The following is an 8617-nucleotide window of genomic DNA, read 5'->3' on the forward strand; positions in this document are numbered from 1 at the left end:
ATTTATTAACCATCAAAAATACTATTTATTGTGATATTTATTGACCATAAAATATTCTCAACAAAAATTTTTAACAAAGAATGAGATAAGATCTTGAATTTAAAGAATAAATTGAGATTTTGAAAATAAAGAATGAGTAGTATGATCCCAAACTGAAAGCAGTGTGATGTTAAAATTGACAGAGCCCAGAAAAGAAGAAAATAATAGAGTAAATTGAAAACAAATGAGTGTCAAAATTGAGAAGTAATTTTTTACGGTCAAATTATTTATAAAAAAACATAGAAAATTTGACATTTGTGATATTTGTCAAAAATATATATTAATTTTGACATTTAATTATGGTGTTAAAAAATAAAATGCTAAAATAACTCTCTTTTCTTGTAGTGAACTGAACAAATATATAAATTTTAAATTCTTATAAAATATAAAAACACGAGATATATATAATATAAAATAATTTTAATATTAAAATATAAATTAATTTTTAATTATTTTTAATTATTTCTAATGTTTTTAATAACAAAGTGTTTGTGCTTCATAACTCTTAATAGTATATTTAAAAATCTTCTTAAACAAAATAAAAGTTCAAATATAATTAACATTTTGAAAACATTGAAAACCCAATATTTTTTTTTAAAAAGACGTTTACGAAGATACTTTTAAAAAGCACATCATTTTCCTTTCTTTCCCACTGTTATTGTACTCTAAATCACATTTGTTAGACAAATCAACTGCAACTACTAGTGGAAGAAAATTCTAAAAAATAAAATAAAATCTAAAAGCTTTTTTTAACTAACATGGGTCTTCAATTTCCCTAATAGCAAGAGATAGAAAAAATTTGCAGTTCAATGGTCATAATCATATACTGAAAGAGGAGGGGAAATTAAAAAAAAAAATTATATTTTTATTTTTTAAAAAGATGTTCTCTCTCGTGAACCAAGCTTTAAAATTGCCCCACTAAAACGATGAGAAAATGAGACCCTACCAAACAAGAATGTCTTGAGAGATTTATAAGGCACCATAATGATCATTAGGGTAGGTACCCTACACTACTAAGCAAACAAATCACTATTATGTATTATCACCCACTTGGCCACTTCCCACTTTCATTTTGAAATTGGGACCCTTTACCCTTTACCCTTATTTTTATATTTATTTTTTATCTCTCACCTTTTGTTTTTTGGTCATGATTTTTATCTCTCACCTTAGGGTGGAGGGACAAAGAGAATAATCAAATTTTTGGGCTTTGAGTAAGTAACTTTATTTTTTCTGTACCTGTTGGAGTTGGAAAAACCAAAAGCCCTATGGAAAAAAAAAAACATTATTTGTTTTACCTACCTACCTACCATTATTTCGTAACCACAAGATTTTTGCATTTATAAAATTAGTTCATTGATAAAATTATTTTTCAAAATTTGATGATTATCTTATTTTAAACCATCCTTCCCATGCATGTATCTTTAACTTATTCAAGTTAAATTTTTTATGTTCAGCCAGAAAAAAATAAACAGGTATAATCTGTATTCTCAAACAAGAATGAAAAAGAAATTTGTGACAACTACTTTAAAAACTTTAAAGTAATAAAATAGGGGATTTTTTATGGGTCTAAGAATGTACTAAGCTTATAGTAAATTCATAATTTTTTTTACATTGATTTTAATTAGAAATGTTTATCGAACATATCCGTGAATCTAGGAAAATCAAGGGAAGATTTAAATAAGTTAGATTTGTGGAAAAAAATTTAGGACTTAAGAGTGTATAATTTACACATAAGCTGCAACAAAAAAAAATATATAGAATGCAAGTTCATCATAAGAGGAGAAAAAATAATATAGAAGTAAAAATTGGAGAAAATATCTTATCAAAAATAAATAATTTAAGTATCTTGGGCTGAATATAATTTAACTCACAGTAAGATGTTGCAGCTTCAAAGTGTGATGATCTCTCAATAATAAAAATTTTTCATTTTTTTTCTTATTTTTCATAGTTTTATTACCTTATTCATGATACTATTGGAAAATAGAAGTGTTAGTCCTTTGATAATATAATAGAATTCAATTAGCAAGCTAAGTCACTTGTATTTGTTAGTCAGTTAGAGAAATTAGCTTAGTAATCAAGAATAGATGGTTAGATATATAGTTCAGATAATAAGCTCTTAGTTAAGCTTATTATGATTTGTATATAAAAAAAGCTTGTATCTGATGTAAGTGTGATTCATTATTCTAATAAATCAAAATTCATCTAAGAAGTTCTCAACACTTTGCTCTAGCAATTTCCTCACTCTCACCAAATCATCATCAAGTTCTTTCAAAACTATCTGAGACAAAACTTTAAAATGATGCAGTGAGCGTGGACGATTGCAGAAATTTATGAGTACCTTTCACCATTCAATGTTTAATTGCTTCATGAATTCTGATATTGTGGTTCAAGCCCAATTTCGGTGAACACACAGGAAAGAATGATGGATCAAATAAACCCAGAGAATCAACAATTCATTGTGTCAAATTTTTAAAAGTTTGTGAAAATAATGGCATGATTCTCATCGTTTCAATCACAAGCTGCAAAGACGAGCACTAGCCTCAATCAAGACCCATCGAGTCCCTTTTTTCTACACCTTAGTGAGATTTTAGGTACCGTTCTTACTTCAATTCCATTATTAAACCAGGATGATCATTCTTGGGCCCGATCTATGTGAATTGCTTTAAAATAAAAAATAAGATCAAACTTATAGATGGATCTTTTCTAAAATCTTATGAAAATGATAGTACTTTCCATGTTTGGGATAGAACCAATACAATAGTATTTTCTTGGCTTCATGTGTTTTTGAGTCAAGAAATCTTACAAAGTGTATTATGGTGTAATTATGCCTATGAGCTTTGGACAAATTTAAAGCATAAACTTTACGAAAGAGACATTTTTAGGATAGCTGGATTACAAAAATATTTGTTTACAATGAGACAAAAAAAATGTTGATTACATCCTATTTTACTAAACTAAAAGAAATTTGAGAAGAGTTAGATGACTTTAGACCTATTCCTCTATGCAAGTGTGTTGAGACATGTTCTTGTAGACTTAGAGTGGTGAAAGGTTATAAGAAGCAGACGAATGTCATAAGAAGACTCAATGAGCAATACGCTACTATGAAGTCCGAAATAATATTGATAAAATCCCTCCCTGATGTAGTTGCAATTTTCTCATTACTTTTGTAACAAGAATGGTAGATGAACTAAGCTGAAATTCTGAATTTTAAAGCTATGATCAATGCAGCAGTGAGTAACCCAGTTTCCAGCAATAGAAGAAGAAAAAGGGGTCATGGAGTATTTGGTAGATGAAGAGGTCGAGCATCTATAAAGATGTGTTTGTACTGTGGCAAAATTGGCCACTTGGTTGATAATTGTTACCACAAACATGGGTTCTCCGTTTTTCCACACATACAAAGAATCGAAAAAGGAGCAAACATTAGCAATCTAATAGTTTCTGCAAGTAGTGATGAAAACAACAACATGACTTCAACTCAAGAGAAAGAGAGTCAAAATTTCGAAGAAATATTTTTCGAAGACCAGAAAAAAGCAATGATTACCTTATTTCAACATCATACACAAATCCCTGCTCATAATATTGATTCGACAACAACAATACTGGCCCTTTCTTTGATAAAATTAGTTCATTAATAAAATTATTTTTCAAAATTTTATAATTATCTTATTTTAAACCATCCTTTCCATGCATGTATCTTTAACTTATTCAAGTTCAATTTTTATGTTCAGACAGAAAAAAGAAAAAGAATAGATATAATATGTATTCTCAGAAAAAAATGAAAAAGAAATTTGTGATAACTAGTTTAAAAACTTTAAGGTAATGAAATAGGGAAATTTTTATGGGTGTAAGAATGCACTAAGCATATGATAAATTCATAATTCTCTTTACATTAAGTTTAGTTAGAAGTGTTTACCGAACATATCCATGAACCTAGGAGAATCAAGGAAAGATTTAAACAATTTAGATTTGTGCAGAAAAAAAATTAAGACTTAAGAGTGTATAATTTACACATAAATCGCAGCAAAGCAAAATATATAGAATACAAGTACGTCATAAGAGGAGAAAAAATAATATAAAAATAAAAATCGGAGAGAACATCTTACCAAAAGTAAATAATTTAAGTGGGCTGAATATAATTTAACTCACAGTAAGTTATTGCAGCCTTAAAGTGTGATGATTCTTTGATAATAAAAATTATTCATCCTTTTTTATTCTTTCATAGTTTTATTATTTTATTTATGATACTATTGGGAAATGAAAGTATTAGCTCCTTGATAATGTAACATAATTCAGTTAACAAGCTAAGTCACTTGTATTTGTTAGTCAGTTAGAGAAATTAGCTTAGTAATACAGAATAGATGGTTAGATATATAGTTCAGATCATTAGCTATTAGTTATGCTTATTATAATTTATATATAAGGAAAGATTGTATCTGATTTAAGTGTGATTCATTATTCTAATAAATCAGAATTCATCTAAGAAGTCTCAAAACTTTGTTCTAGCAATCTTCTCGCTCTCACCAAATCATCATCAAGTTCTTTCTCTGTTACCTAAGACAAAACTTTAACATGGTGCACTGAGCGTGGATGATTGCAAATAACTATGAGTACATTTCACTATTCAATGTTTAATTGCTTCGTGAATTCTAATACTGTGGTTCAAGCTCAATTTCGGCGAACACACAGGAAAGAACGATGGATCAAACAAACCCAGAAAATCAACAATTTATTGTGTCAGATTTTCAAAAGCTTGTGAAAATGATGGTACAATTTTCATCATTTCAATCACAAGCTGCAAAAGACGAGCACTAGCCTCAATTAAGACCCATCGAGTCCCTTTTTTCTACACCTTAGTGAGAATCCAGGTACCGTTCTTACTTCAATTCCATTATCAAACCAAAATTATCATTCTTGGGCTCGATCTGCGTGGATTGCTTTAAAATCAAAAAATAAGATCAAACTTATGGATGAATCTTTTCCAAAATCTTATGAAAATGATAGTACTTTTAGTGCTTGGAATAGATCCAATACGATAGTACTTTCTTGGCTTCATGCATCTTTGAGTCAAGAAATCTTACAAAGTGTATTATGGTGTAATTATGCCTATGAATTTTGGATAAACTTAAAGCATAAATTTTACGAAGAAGACATTTTTAGGATAGCTGGATTACAACAATATTTGTTCACAATGAGACAAGAAAAAATGTCGATTACATCCTATTTTACTAAACTAAAAGAAATTTGAGAAGAGTTAGATGAATTTAGACCTATTCCTCTATGCAAGTGTGTTGAGACATGTTCTTGTAGATTTAGAGTGATGAAAGGTTATAGGAAGCAGACAAATGTGATATGTTTTTTAAGAAGACTCAATGAGCAGTACGCTATTATGAAGTCCTAAATAATGTTGATAAAATCCCTCCCTGATGTAGCTGCAATTTTCTCATTACTTTTGTAACAAGAATGGTAGATGAACTAAACTGAAATTATGAATTTTAAAGCTATGATCAATGCAACAGTGAGTAATCCAGTTTCCAGCAATAGAAGAAGAGAAAGGGGTCGTGGAGTATTTGGTAGATGAAGAGGTCGAACATCTATAAAGATGTGCTCGTACTGTGGCAAAATTGGCCACTTGGTTGATAATTGTTACCACAAACATGGGTTTTCCATTTCTCCACACATACAAAGAACCGAAAAAGGAGCAAACATTAGCAATCTAATAGTTTCTGCAAGTAGTGATGAAAACAACAACATGACTTCAACTCAGGAGGAAGAGAGTCAAAATTTTGAAGAAATATTTTTCGAAGACCAGAAAAAAGCAATGATTACCTTGTTTCAACATCATACACAAATCCCTGCTCATAATATTGATTCAGCAACAACAGTACTGGCCCTATCCTCAGGTATTTTTCAAATATTTTCTGCCTACACTCACACAGACTTCTCTCACAAATGGATCTTAGACATAGGAGCCCCGCTCATGTGTCATTCTCTCTAAAATTCTTTCACTCACATAGGGTTATTAATCCAGTGATCATAAAGATGCCAAATGGTTCACAGACTGTTTCAACCATATGTGGAACAATCTATTTTTTCATTGAATTCTACCTCACTGATGTTCTATATGTTTCCAGTTTTTCATTCAATATAATTTCTATTTCTAAGGCTACTAATCCTTTGTCTTGCCAATTTTTATTCAATCACATAAAATGTGAGGTGCAAGATTAGCTTTCCTCGAAGATGATTGAAGCATCTAAAATGAAAAAAGGGTCTGTATATACTGGAAGAAAAGAATCAAGAGGAGGCAATATTAGACCTACGAGCATCTAAAAATAGTCAGGTCACAAACACAATAAAGCACACAAGCACAGTGATTTCCTCTGATGATCCTGATGTATGGCACTGTAGGTTAGGATACATTTCACTTGATAGGTTGAAAATAATGAAAAAGGATTTTTCTATGTTAGTTCATTCAAAAACTGACATTCCTTGTAATTTTTGCCACTTTGCAAAATAAAAACGCTGACTATTTTATCTCAATAAAAATAAATCAGAAAATCTATTTGAACTACTTCATGGTGACATATGAGGGGCATTAGCCAATCCCTCAATGGATGGATATAAATATTTTCTAACCATTGTAGAGGATAGCAGCAGATTTCTATGGTTTCGATTCATGAAGTTAAAAACAAAAATAACTCACCTTTTAAAACAATTTATTTTGATGGCTGAGACTCAATTCAATACTCATGTTAAGTGTGTTAGGTCTGATAGGGAAAGTGAATTTAAACTCAATCAATTTTTTTACAGAAAAAGGTATCATTCACCACACACCTTGTGTTGAGACATTTCAATAAAATAGGGTGGTGGAAAGAAAATACTAAGAAATTCTCAATATGGCTAGAGCACTTTTATTTAAATACAACTTACCTAAATATTTTTGGGATTATGTAGCTACATATACTACATATATCATCAATAGAGTGTCAAGTTTAATATTTAAAGATAAAAGTCCTTATTAGATCTTACACAAAAAAATTGCCCTCAATTCAGTATCTCAAAATTTTTGGTTGCCTCATATTTATTTGCCTCTACTTTGACAACAACAAAAAAATGGATAAAAAAGTAAAGAAATGTATTTTCTTAAGCTTATCACCTACCACTAAATGATACATTCTAATGGATATTTATACTAGAAAAATTTTCATATCAAGGAATATAATTTTCTATGAAAAGGTTTTTTTCATTTTACACTACTTTGGCCAACAAAGTGTCAAATAGTGCACTAAGAATCACAGTACCTACTTTTCTTTCTAGACATACTCTCGATTTTTTTGAAGGTCAATTTGACTCTCAATATGGTATTTCTAACACTATTACTCACACCAATGATATAAAGACCATCTCAATGCCTAACAATGATCAAGGGATGAGCATAACACACATTGATTCACCTAATCACAGTATATCTCATTCTCACATACATAATACATATACATCTCATGCATGCATTCCAACTAATTCTAATATCATCATACCTCAATCACACACAACAATCATTCATTGAACATGTTCATGATATACCTAGAAGATCTATGATGCAGATTTTACAAACCACAAAACACCGGTAAGTGCACCAAATCGTACCAAGTAATAACTCTCGGTGAGTGAGTGTCGATCCCATGAGGATTAATGGATTAAGCAAGCAATCGTCAATTGATCAATCTAGTCAGACAATCAAATTAGGGTTTTGAAAACTTTGAAACATAAACAGCAATGAAATAAAGTAAGGCAGTGAGAAACGTAAAGCTAATATGATTAAAAAATTTAAGGTTTCAGAGATATTAAAACTTCTGGATTAATATCTTTTTTTTCACTTTTCACCTTAATCATGCAACAATTATTTTATGGCAAATCATTAGTAATCATTAGTAACCACACAATTCGTAAACCCTGATAAATTAGTAAATAATTAGTCAATAACTTAGTTTTTAATAAGAAAGATTAGAAACACGAATATTATATTAAATTAAGATAGAGCTCATCAAAACGAGAATTTTGATACTAATTTCGAAGAAATCGGTCCAAAATTAAACCGAACGGATCAAACCGGTTGACCGGATCCAAACCGGGCTCATGGGCCCAACCGGGCCAGCCTTTAAATGAGCCCACATTCCTTTTCTTCCCCATTTTGGCTGCAGCAACGTGAAGCATTCAGGGGAAAAGGAAAGAAAACATTCCCGAAACCCTTACGGTAAGTTCACTTCGCCGTAACTTCTCCGTCCGAGCTCCGATCGCTGCACTGTTTGTGGCCACGCGTTCACCGCATTGAGCTCTACATTTCTACTGGAACAATTTTATAAGTAAATTTTTTAATCACTCTCAGCCTCCTCTTCCCCCAAATTTTCAAAAATTGAGTAGGAATGTTGAATTTCTTTGATTTCTGATGTTTTAAGATCCAATTAGCTTGAGAAAAATATTCACTCTTGCTTATGTGAAGCTTGGGTAAGGTGAGGATATGATAATTCTATTTTAATTTCGTTAAATTTGAGCTTTGAGTATTAAATTGGGTATATATGTG

The sequence above is a fragment of the Arachis stenosperma genome, chromosome 9, assembly GCF_014773155.1.
Source record: "Arachis stenosperma cultivar V10309 chromosome 9, arast.V10309.gnm1.PFL2, whole genome shotgun sequence".
Classification (NCBI taxonomy): Eukaryota; Viridiplantae; Streptophyta; class Magnoliopsida; order Fabales; family Fabaceae; genus Arachis; species Arachis stenosperma.